At 42.6% G+C, this 9,877-nt stretch overlaps 1 protein-coding gene across 4 annotated transcripts in view; it reads left to right on the top strand.

Annotated features, from left to right (window-relative positions):
- Positions 1–4,147: 4,147 nt before the first annotated feature.
- Positions 4,148–9,877, top strand: part of KDM4C (lysine demethylase 4C) — a 398,973-nt gene continuing 393,243 nt past the window's right edge. The window contains exon 1 of one of the 4 annotated variants that reach the window (XM_081237191.1): positions 4,148–4,167. The gene's annotated coding sequence lies outside the window, so the exon portion shown is untranslated. The other 3 variants (XM_081237190.1, XM_081237193.1, XM_081237192.1) reach the window with 3 other exon arrangements.

The following is a 9,877-nucleotide window of genomic DNA, read 5'->3' as shown; positions in this document are numbered from 1 at the left end:
AAATACATTTCATAAGGCTATAGTGGCCATAGTTATCCTCTGATGGATCTGGACAAAGTCAACTGAAAATCTTCTGGAAAAGATCGAGCATTCTAGATGCCATTAAGGACATTTGAGATTCATGGGAAGAGGTCAAAATATCAACATTAAAGGAATTTGGGGGACTTCCCTGGTGGCACAGTGGTTGGGAGTCCGCCTGCCGGTGCAGGGGACACGGGTTCGAGCCCGTGTCCGGGAGGATGCCACATGCCGTGGAGCAGCTGGCCTGTGCACCACAGCTGCTGAGCCTGCATGCTGCGGCTGCTGGGGCCTGCGTGCCTGGAGCTCGTGCTCCGCAACAAAAAAGAGGCCACCACCATGGGAGGTTTGCACCCTGAGGCGAGGAGTGGCCCCCACTCGCTACAACTAGAGAGGGCCTGTGCGCAGCAGCAAGGACCCAACACAGCCAGAAATAAATAAATAAATAAAATAAATAAAGGAATTTGGAAGAATTGGATTCCAACCCTCATGGATGGCTTTGAGGGGTTCAAGACTTCAGTGGAGGAAGGAGCTGCAGATGTGATGGAAATAGCAAGAGAAGTAGAATTAGAAGTGGAGCCTGAAGATGTAGCTGTATTGTTGTAACCTCATGGTGAAACTTGAATAAGGAGTCACTTCTTATGGATGAGCACAGAAAGTGGTTTCTTGAGATGGAATCAACTCCTGGTGAAGATGCTGTGGAGATTGTTAAAATGACAACAAAGGATTTGGATTAGTACATAAACTTAGTTGGTAAAGCAGTAGTAGCATTTGTGAAGATTGACTTTAATTTTGAAAGAAGTTCTACTCTGAGCGAAATGCTATCAAAGAGCCTTGCATGCTACAGAGAAATTATTTGTGAAAGGAAGAGTCATTTGATGTGGCAAAATTTATTGCTGTCTTATTTAAAGGAATGGCCACTGCCACCCCAACCTTTAGCAACCACCACCCTGATCGACTAGTCAGCAGCCATCAACACTGAGGCAAGACCTCCCACCAGTAAAAAGTTTACAACCTTCTGAAGGCTCAGATGATGGTTAGCGTTTTTTTTTGCCAATAAAGTATTTTTAAATTAAGGTCTGTACATTTTTAAGACATAATGATATTACACACTTAATAGACTACAGTATAGTGTGAACATAACTTTTATATACACTACGGAACCAAAAAATTCATATGGCTCAGTATATTGCAGTGGTCTGGAACAGTCCCCACATTATCTCCAAGGTATGTCTGTATATTCTTTGCCTGCAACTAAAAAGGATTTGAAATATCAGTATGTATATAATATGGCTGAGAAAGCTAAAAAGTTACTTATGCTAACAAAATTATTGTAACAGAGTATTACACTTCATTGTGAGTTACTGACAACCCTGATAAAGAAACTATCCAAGTAAAGGAAACAGTAGAGAGAAAACTCTTTCAGTTACTGAAATTCTTAAGGGTCAATAGGACCAAAGGAAAAAGGCACTCAGTTTCCTTTTCACTTGTTTTTGCCTTCAAGTTTTCCTCTTTCTAATCAACAAAAAATTTCGTTTAAAAGGAAAGGAAAGGTTCAGAAGTTTTACCCTTTATTTATCAAGTTAAATCAACCTGGGTGGTCCATTTGTCAAAAGGTGGGTAAGAAAGTTGCTATAAAAAATATACAAATATTAACATACTAAATATTTGAAAACCTTTTAAATTTAAATGTCACTTATATAAAAGTGTACAAATCATAAGTGTACAGCTTGATGAATTATCACAATTATTATCATCCAGGTTAAAAAATAGAACATAAGCCACACCCCAGAGGTTCCTTTCCCCTCCCCTCCCAATTGCTCCACCCCTTTCTTCTCCTCAAAGGCAACCATTATTTTGACTTTTTTTAAAAATAAATTTTAAAAATTTATTTATTTTTGGCTGTGTTGGGTCTTTGTTGCTGCACGCAGCGAGCAGTGTGGCGAGCGGGGTCTACTCTTCCTTGCAGTGCACGGTCTTCTCATTGCGGTGGCTTCTCTCGTGGAGCACAGGCTCTAGGCGCGCCGGCTTCAGTAGTTGCGGCTCGTGGGCTCAGTAGTTGTGGCGCACAGGCTTAGTTGCTCCGTGGCATGTGGGATCTTCCTGGACCAGGGCTCGAACCCGTGTCCCCTGTATCGGCAGGCGGATTCTCAACCACTGCGCCACCAGGGAAGTCCCCATTATTTTGACTTTTAACACCATAGAATAGTTTTATCTATTTTTAAATGTTAAATAAATGGAATAACACAGCATGTATTCTTTTGGGTCTGTCTTCTTTCACTTACCATTGTTTTTGTGAGATTGTCATTCTGTTCTGGGTAGCAGTAATTCATTTATTTTTATTGCTGTATAGTTTTCCATTGTGGAAATTTATTGACATTTATATCTCCACTTAACTGCTGATAGATACTTGGGTTGTTTCCAGTTTGGGGCCTCACAAGTAATGCTATAAACCTTTTTGTGTATGTGCTTGATGCATATGTATATGTATTTCTATTTGTGTTTCTGTTTCTCCACATTGTCACCAATGTTTGTTTGTCGGTTTTTATTTTTAGCCATTTTTGTGGATGTATGTTGGTATCTCATTGTGGCTTTATTGTGTGTTCCATGAGAGCAAGGCCACATCTGTCCTGTTCATAGTTGTATCATTATCCAAAACCTGTTCATAAAACATAGTACAAATAATAACAGTAATACATAATAAAAAGGAGGATTGATTTAAACAACTATAAATACTGAGTTTGCAACTTCAACTTAGGTATGTAGTTTTTATTTGCTAAAATGAATATTTTTTATTGTTACGATTTGATGTCATAAGTCCCAATGTTTTCCTAGATGTGAAAGAAAACATAAACTACCTCACTTGTTCCCCCAGCACCCCACCCTTCCAAACACACATGTACAAGTTTAGGACAATGGCCCAGGGAGAACTAGAAGCCCTAGGGAAAGAAATGACATATCTCCCCAAAGCTTTAATTTTATTCAAATATTTTGATGGGGAAATTAAATATTTTAACTGGTAATTTTAGGTATTTTTCTTATATTAAACACAGACATAATGATATCCAAACTGACTGAATATTTGGCTTATATAGAGAGTTGACTCACTTCAATGTCTAGCCCACATCCTTGGTCACCATATTCTTCTTGGCCATTGTGACTCCCTTAGTGGAAGAAGACTGGAAAGCTTTGATAATGATGGGGAATTAGTGAAGTGTTTCAGTTGCGTGGAATCATGATCCAATTTTTATTTTAGGAGGGTAATTCTGACTTGAAGTACAGAAGATGAGTTGGAGGGGGAGGGGGTGAGTGGAGAATGCATTGGAGGTAGGGAGATCATTAGGGGACTTTTGTAATAATCCAGGTAAGAGATAAATTGATCTGAACTTCAGAACACAGGACACAGAGAAGAACAGGTACCAAGATTTCTAATTTTATTAGGTACTCACTATCATATTAACTATGACACTTAAAAAAATCATCTAAACATCTAGTTATTGGTTGGTTTGTATTATATGTGTAGAAGTAACATACATATGTGATAATGATAAATGGAAACATTAATGAGTATTACTATTATTTCTTTATATTTGCAAAAGTCTAATGGACTTCAATATATTTAAAATTAGACTATATTATTTAGTAGTGTATCAATTTATCAATTTGCTGCATTATACATATCTTAAGAAATTTACAAGTATTGTCTCTGAGGTGAACAGTAGTTCACATAACATAAGCTTCAAGGAAAATGTATGTATCCATTATACAGCCTCCATCTTACTACAACTGGCATTTTTAATTGGACCTAAATAAATTTACTACATGGCTAAAATGTTAATTTTCATTGTAATTTACAACAGATATTTCAATACATTAGGGACACAACATTGTCTTCTGTGACATGAATCCAGTTGATTTTCTAGTAGGCTCACTTCAGTTTCCAAAACTGTGAAGTGCTTAATAGATTCACACAGTGCTTTACAGCTTTTGAAGTGTTTTGACATTGTACAGTATCTTCTTTAATGTTCAAAAATGCTCAAAGTCAGCAAAACTGATATGTCACCCTCATTTTTCAGATTAAAAAAACCTGAGACTCGATTTACTGTGTTCGACAAATGTTATTTGTGCAATATCACGTGTCTACAAATTGTGAGTAGACTGGAATTCAGGTTTCCAGACTTTTAGTTTTGGTGTACTAGGTTCCTCGTCTAATACAGCATATGGCTTCCAAGGACCCTGGTGTTTAGTAGCTGACATATTTCTTAATCTCAATACTTCGGTTTTCATATCTGTAACAAGGAGGTAATAATCATACCTATTCATTGAATGATTATAAGGATTAATTTCGTTAATATATGTGAAGCTCTTAAAACAGTGTCAAGTTCACAGTAAGCCCTAAATGAATGTTGTTATATGTTTATTGTTTTAGCATATCCGATTGACTTGTAAGGAGGGTTGGGATCTTCATAGTATACACATTTGGAAAAGTCCCAGTTGAGTTTACATATTAGGGAAGTTCAATCGTGTACCTATGTGGGTAATATTTCTAATTTAATGACTAATGAAATGTGGTGACCCAATAATTCCATTAGCTTTACTTAATCACTCATATTTCATCTGTCCTCGCAATGCTCCTTCCAGTGAGAAAAGACTTCCAGGGTGCGGTAAGTGGACCTGTTTAGATAATTAAAAAAACAGAAATCAGTGGATTGTAGTAGAAAACAGCATATGAGACAGCCTGAGTGTGCTCAGAAGTGTAAGGTTCTGCTCAATCTTTCTTCGCTGAGAAGACGTTAGGGGAAACGTCACAAAGGACCCAGCTGGGAACTGTACAGGAAGTTAAAAAAATTGTTCAGCTTTGCAAAACACCTGGTGCTCAGCCATCTGTCTTTGGTGGTACAAAGACCTTAGTTAAGTAAGGTGTGCGTGGTTCTTTCTGACACCTTGGAAGGCAGAGGTACAGCGCAGAAATAACAAGTTGTAGCAAGCTAATTTAAGTACGTTCTGAGGGGTCCGGAGGTACCTGCACTTCCTGTTACTACAATTCAGGCCATAGTGCTGTCACCCCAAGTTTTTGAGAGACCCCCCTGTCCGAATTCCTATTGGGGTCGCCTCGGGACTCAAGAGCACACCTGCGCGGGGCGGAACTTGTTCCGCGTAGGTGACTGCAGTACAGGACAGTTTCGCTCCCCTCGGCTAAAAACACAGCTTCTCGCTTGAGTTACTTTTAAAGGGTTGGCAGGCACACACCCTTCGCTCACTCGGGATCTCCCATTTCGGTCTGGAGGCTCAGAAGCCCCGGCCGTTAGACGCTGTCATTGCTGCCCAGCAACGAGCCGCGACATCCTAGCCAGGCTCGGCTGGGCATTACGAGGCCGCACCCAGGGCAACGCCACTATGACGTCCACGTTCCGGAGGCCGCTATAGGCCCGCGTCGGAGCCCAGGGCGACGTGTGGTGCGTGGACTCCATCAGGTCCAGCCCTGCGGGAACCCGGTAGGCGCTTCCAGGCAAGGTTTTGTGCACCTGTTCCTTCCTTCTGCTCAAGTGTCTTCCCCTTCTGGGTAAAAGGGGACATGTCCGTCTCCAGAAGACACGAAGCTCGGCGAGAGCCTAAACTAAGAACAGTGTAGAAGATTAAGCCCAAAGCAAGAAGGTGCCTGGCACCTTTAAGCTGTTTGGAAATTCACGTGACCCAGTAAGTGCCGGGCCCTAGCGGTCACGTGACGGCGCGCGCGCCCTCGCGCAGGGAGAGCCGGTTGGCGCTGTGCGTGCGCCTTTGCCGGGGTCTCCCTGCCCCTCGACGGGAGGGTGAGGAGCGGTGGAGTCATCGGGCGACTGGGGCCGGGTGCGCGTGCGCAGCGAACAACTGTCACCCAGTGCGGAACAAGTCTCCCAAATTTCCCGAATCTCCCTGGGCCGGAGGCCACCGTTTGCCTTCTCACCTTCCTCTTCTGGGTCGTGTCCCCTCCCCTACCCGCACGCCAGGTAACCGCTTTTCCGGAGTCCGGGGGATGGGGACTGTGGAGGGAGGGCCCGGGCGGTCTTCCTGGCACTGCCCCTCTCTTCGCGGGGCAGCAGGGGTTGCCGGCGTCCGGCGGAGCGGAGACGCCGGGTCAGAGACGCTAGGTCCGCGGCCGCCGCGACTGTCACGCTGGCGAGAGAGCGGCCGGCCTGGTCTCGGGGTGGGAGGCGGGAGCCAGTGACAGCCCGCTCCGGCCCTCCGGGGGTTCGGTCCCCAGGCTCGCCGTTCTCCCGGGGGCCGGAGTCAGGGTCGCGCTCCTTGCAGCAGAGGAGAGCTCGGGTGGTCCGGGGATGCCTACTCCTTACCTTTCCCCTCCCAGCCGGGTCTGCGGTGGACTCCGCGGAGGCCGGGCCTGGTGCGCCCCTCGGGGTCATCTCTTCCCTTGGGCTCTCATGACTCGCGGGGTGAGGGTGAGGGCTCCTCTCCAGACCACCCCACCGTAGGTAGCCAGCTCCTCTCTCGGGTCCGTCCTTAGCCCCTTTGGCTATCCTTTTGGTTTTTCCGGCGTGGGGCCATTTCTTCCTGCAGTGCCTCTAGCCACGATGCGGTGTAGACAGTGGGTGCTTAATAAATATGAGTTGGATCGGGTCGCGTGGAATGCCAGGCATAGGACGTGGCGGGGGGTGGGAATGTGAAGAAAGGAGCCAGGCAGGCTGGGGCTCTGGGCTCGAGCTTGGGGTTTTCCTCGGGGCTCAGCCAATGAAACCAGCAGGGCTCGATTCGGATGCTTTCCGGGTGAACTCGGAGCCAGTCTCCCCTTGAGCTGCAACCACGCACGTCTGCACGGTCTGGTTTTGGTTGTGGGCGAATGCCAGGGAGCGTTTGTGTGTGGTTCCTCCCCCTGGAGAAGAGAGGGCAAACTTTTTTTTTAGCAGTTGGTAAATTACCCTGCGGGGTGATTTATCAAGCGCTGCTTCGGAAGTGTAGGTTAAAAGTTGCAGTCGGTCCACTCTTACCCTTGTGGAAGTTTCTTGGTAGGCACGATTCACCTACGTTCGGACCAAACTTTGCCCTATTTCACCCACTTGAATTTGCAGTATTTTTTATTTTTAATCTCGGGAAACTCAGCGTCACTGTTTCTATGGCAACGGTTACTAATATTCTAATTTCGAAGTGTCGTGTTTGAAAATTAGTGGCTTTAAATATTAAAGGTCCATTTTTACTTTGTAGCACTCAGTTCTTTATGATCATTAGTCTAATTCTCCTACCTTGCGGGTCCCCTCCCAACTCCCAGGCTTTGTTTGGAATGTGTCACACGGTTCGGGTTTTTTAGGCCCTCTTTCTTCCAATTTAAGGTCTTAGGAAAAGTTTGCACATAATCTTTACAGCACCCCACGAACTTGGCAATACAATTTAAATCGGAGACTTGTTTCATTTTATTAACAGACTGTAATCTGTTGCTTTTGTAAAGTTAAAAACATGTTTTAAACATTGCATGTGCACAAATGCTTAAAATAAGAGTCTGTTAACATTCAGTAAGAATGCAGATTTTAAGAGGCTGAACAGGTACTTAATTTTAAAAAAGTGTCTTAGACTTAAATTTCAATTTAAGGACGAAAATCTGTTATATTGAGTTCTCTTCTAGACATCGTAATCATACAGGGCTAGGTTAGGTGCCGCTGGGGTACAGTCTGAATTCTTTGCTCTTCTCATCGTTTTCTAATTGCCTGTTGATTGCCTTTTCTCGTCTACTAGAACGTTAGAGCTCTGAGGACAGGTTTTGTGTGTGTGTGTGTGTGTGTGTCTGTGTTTTCTTTGTTCTATTTCCAGCAGTTTACCATAGTGCCCCAGGTGCTCAAAATACCCTCTTTCTTAATAACAGCTTTATTGAGATATAATTCACATACCATAAAATCCACCTATTTAAAGTGGATGTTTTTTTCATGGTTTTTAGTATATGTATAGAATTGTGCAACCATCAGCACAATCAATTTTAGGACATTTTTATCACCTCAAAAAGAAATACTTTCCCATTAACAGTTACTAACTGTACTGATTTCTTCCAAATCCAATCTTCACCCCAGCCCCAGGCAAGGACTAATCTGCTTTCTGTCTCAGTAGACTTGCCTGTTCTGGACTTTCCATATAAATGTAATTATATAATACTTGGTCTTTTGTGGCTAGATTTTTTTCACTTAGCGTAATATTTTCAGAGTTCATCCATGTTATATATAGCATATTTCAGTACTTTATTCATTTTTATGGCTAATAATATTCCACTGTATGGATATATCACATTTTATCTGTTTGTTGGTTGATGGGCATTTGGGTTGTTTGTACATTTTGGCTGTCATGAGTGATGCTGCTATGAACATTCATGAACTAGTTTTTGTATGCATTTTTTTAAACTCTTGGATATATACCTAGTAGTGGAATTTCTGGATTAAACATTTTCTCTTGAGTGAGTGAATGAGCAGGTAGGGATAGTAGTATTGATAGGCCCCTTTGAGGGGCCTATTGACTCTTTCCTGCTTCACTACCAAGACTACTTCTTAGAGGCAGAATTCTCTGTGTGTGGCTTTATCCTGAGTATAGTGCTGTGTTTTTCTTGTCTGGATGTCATTAAGATCGTCCCTTTCTGTTAGCCCAGTCTTTTTTCATACGTAATACTCATATTGAGTATTCCCTTGATATTGATTTATTTGTTGTATGTTTATTAGAGATATGATGATAAAACTGATACATTCCATGCTGTCATTAAACTCAGTGTCTCATGTAGGTCTTTCAGTCTTTTAAAATTTATATTTTCTTTTTTGTAATATGAATAGTTAATGCTTCTCTCCCTACCTTCATTTCTAATATGAATTTCTTGGGAGTTGTGCCATAGTTAAAGTCACTGCATTTTCTTTATCCTTATCAATCTAGAAGCCTTTATGGAGCCTAAAATATAAATTTAAAATATCAGATTATTATCTTTTTCTCCCTGCAGCTTCACCCCCCTCTCCCCTCCCCAAAGATTCCCCTGTGCCCCTACTCTTTACACCCTTTGGGAGAAGATGCTGATCATCTAAGTCCACACTTGTAGGGCCTAATCCTTTTCCCACCTAAGCAATTGGGACATTCCCTTTGAGGAGTCTATCTACCTTGTTTCTCTTTCAACGGCCTCACCTCATTCTTTCCCTTAGTCCTCTCAACAAGGCTTTGCCCAGCCAGTCTCCTCCCTCTCCCCAGTTGCCTGACTTGGTGGGGTTCGGTACCCAGCACACATTCTTGTTCTCTCTGCCTAGCAGCCTGTGCTTCTTTGTCTGGTTAATTCCATCTCATCCTTCAGATAGCTCAGCTCAGTTGTCACTTTAGGTTAGTCTTTCCTCAGTCCTATATACTTGCCATAGCAGTGTTCTGTAATCTCATTTATAGACTTAAGTCTAGTTGTGTATCACTCTTTACTTTCTATCCCCATGTATGCACAGAAAAAGCACCACATGAAATATTGAAAGTGGTTACTTCTGGGCAATGGGAGTATGGTTAATTTGTCTCCTTTGTGTTTATGTGCATCTTTGGATTTTTCTCCTATATATCAGTGTGACCTTTGTGAGCAGGAGAAAAAACCAGTTAAAATCCATGTTTGTTAGAAAATCTGGCAACAGGAGACTTTAGAGGAAAAAATATCATTAGTCATTGCCATTTTTAACCTTTTTTGTTTTGTTTTAATAACCTAGATGAGATTTTACTATAGCTTTTCAACATCAAGCTTTTATTACATTTCTGTTCTTTCTCATATGTAGGGACTTCTAGGGATCAGTGAGGTTGCCTCGGGTGGTCTTCCCCAGAAGCTTGAAATTAAGCCGATTCTTAGGGACCAGAACATAGCATCTATTTGGGTATGAGAACTGAG

Source organism: Mesoplodon bidens (genome assembly GCF_964165515.1).
Source record: "Mesoplodon bidens genome assembly, chromosome: 6".
Taxonomy (NCBI): domain Eukaryota; kingdom Metazoa; phylum Chordata; class Mammalia; order Artiodactyla; family Ziphiidae; genus Mesoplodon; species Mesoplodon bidens.
This window is presented reverse-complemented; position numbering and strand designations above follow the sequence as displayed.